A 2,894-nucleotide genomic window follows, 5' to 3' on the forward strand; every position below is an offset into this window, starting at 1 on the left:
CCCATTAACAATTTTAAACACAGTCTTTGTATCAGAAGCAGATTGCAGCTTTTCCGAAATATGCTGCTTTTTAGCTTCCTCTATCCTGCAATTGACTGTTCTGTTTTGTTCAATATAAAGCTGGTGATGAACTTCTAGACGAGTCTTGCGCCACTTCTTTTCACACTTTCGTCGAATTCTGCGAGCTTCGTGTATGTTTGAGTTATACCAGGGTTGTCTAATTCTTGTTTTACGAGTTTTCATAGAGACAGGGGCAAAATGGTCCAAGGAATTGATTGTGCACTCTTCAAATGCCTCCGTCAGACAATCGATATAATCAACTCCAGCTATAATGTTGTTAAACTTCAATTTCAACTCTTTCTGAAAGTTGGCTGTATCAATTGTGCGAAAGTTCCGATTAGTAGTAACTTGTTTTGGGTTTTCTGCTTTGTCCAGCATGAGCTGAAAATCAACAACATGGTGATCTGAAAGCCTAACACCAACTGTACAGTCCATGATGAGATTGTCTTCAGGTCGAGACATGACCAAGTCCAGTGTATGGCCACATATATGGGTTGCCCCATGAACAAATTGTTGAAAACCAGCACTCTCAGCAGTTTCCAGAAAACGGGTGACGTCTGTTTTCTCCGGGCAATCGACATGAATATTGAAGTCTCCCAACAGGACGACTTTGCCGGCTAGCGAGTTCACGCATATTAGAAAGTTCGCAAAGTCATCAAGAAACTGTGAAGTCTTCAAACCATTATTTCTGGATGGGGGGGGGGGGGTCTGTAGATCAGGATATAGTAGATCTTGCGTCGTGTGTTTGAAATGATTGTGTACTCAAAAGTAGCAGATTTGAAATTGAATGGTATAATCTGAAACTTCAGGGGGCATCTGTACAAGACACCAATTCCACCATAGTTATCGGAATCTCTCGGAACATTGATGAACATATAGCCTGGAGGGCAGAGTTCCCCAATAATAACATTATCAGAGTCATTCAGCCAGGTCTCTGTTAGAAATAATGCGTCAATCCCCTTGTCTAGCACATACTCAGAACAGCTGATTGTCTTATTTCTTACTGAATGCGCATTCCACAAACTAAATTTAAGGAAATGTGAAATGTCAACAGATCTATTACGATGCTTACGGATCCCTGCACGCACTCCTCTATGAGTTGAAGGTTTGGATTGTATTCCGAGAGACGTTATGTTCAACCATGTACTTAAGGGCACAGTCAATGTTCCAGTGTTCATATTCATCAGTTGAGTCCTGCTGTATACAATTTTTTGATGAGAGGATATAGGATTGCGATTATGATTGTCATTGGTATCATGATCAGGTCCCGGATTAGGATTAACGTCACCAGCAACTAATAATTGAAGTTGGAACGAGGCGGAGGAGTTAGGATAGTATACTATACGAGTGCTAAGATACTTCTGATGCACAAGCCTGCCGTTGCTAGGGAAAACTTCAATACTATACTTGAATTGGTGAACCACTCCATGGTCGCATGCAGTAGTACATAGCCCAAGACAGACCCAAGCAAGTAGGGTGTAGTACTTCCCTGATCCTATTGTTCATCTATTGTCCTTTCAATTGTTGTATAGGTTGGACGGTCTATTGATCACACTGTGTCCATGGGTGAGTAAAATGCCCATTGACATGTACATCGTGTAGTTTGCTATATGTTACTCACAGGTTGAATGTCAAAAAACCAAAGATCCATCCAATATTCCATCAGCCAGGACAGCAGAAATCAAAGAGTCTTACAGATATTGTCACTGATGTAAAAGCATTATGTTTTACACAGTTTGAAGTGCAAAATCCACCAAGAAAAGGTAGAAAAGATTACTTCAACAGGAGCAATGCTATTGCCGTGGCAGCCTGTGTGGCGCACCTCATAAAAAAACGGCTAGGGATTCGAACCTGTGGTGAATTCCTTTAAGAATAAATAAAGCTTTCTTTGTGCACAAAAGACGCACGCTTTTGTTCCCTTCTTCTTTTGAAAACTGCTGAGGTGTAACGACAACGAGGGGCGCATAGCAAATGCTCGTCCACTTCATCGTCAGTTCTGGTCAGAGAAGGTTCTCGATTATTAAGGCAGTTTTCTTTGCTACTATTTTCCTTAGCCAATGTAGCAGGTTTGGACTTGGCTTGGTGGTGTTTGCCCCTCACAGGGAAGAACCTGCTCATTGGTTAAAGTTGTAAGTAATAAATATTAATTATTGTTAATTAGTAATTACCCCGCCTAGGCAGTTGCAGGCATTTTCCCATAATTTAAGGCCTCGGCAGTTGCAGGCCAATCTAATTTGCATTGTTGGTAAAGTTATAGAATTACTGGACTCTTACCACAAAAAACCCACACTCTGCTGATCAGAAACACCAGAGTTTGAATCCAGTGCTTTAAAGGCAGTGGACACTATTGGTAATTACTCAAAATAATTGGTTGATGGTATAAAACATTGTAAGAAACGGCTCCCTCTGAAGTGCCATAGTTTTCGAGAAAGAAGTAATTTTCCACGAATTTGATTTCGAGAAATCAGATTTTAAACTTGAGGTCTCGAAATCAACCACTAAACGCACACAATTTCGTGTGACATGGGTGTTTTTTTCTTTCATTATTACATGTATCTCGCAAGTTCGATGACCGATTGAGCTCAAATTTTCACAGGTTTGTTATTTTATGCATACATGTATGTTGAGATACACCAACTGTGAAGGCTAGTCTTTGACAATTACCAATAGCGAACTTGTGGAACTTCCAAACATGATGAGGGATAAACACCTCTGGCGTGACCTTGTGAATGGAATCTCGGGTGCGACCGCTAAATGATGATTAGGACTCGTCGTAGAAGATAGCAAAAACGTATAGCTAGTCCTTATTTAGGACTAGTAACTCTTCCGAACGT

The sequence above is a fragment of the Asterias rubens genome, unplaced genomic scaffold, assembly GCF_902459465.1.
Source record: "Asterias rubens unplaced genomic scaffold, eAstRub1.3, whole genome shotgun sequence".
NCBI lineage: Eukaryota > Metazoa > Echinodermata > Asteroidea > Forcipulatida > Asteriidae > Asterias > Asterias rubens.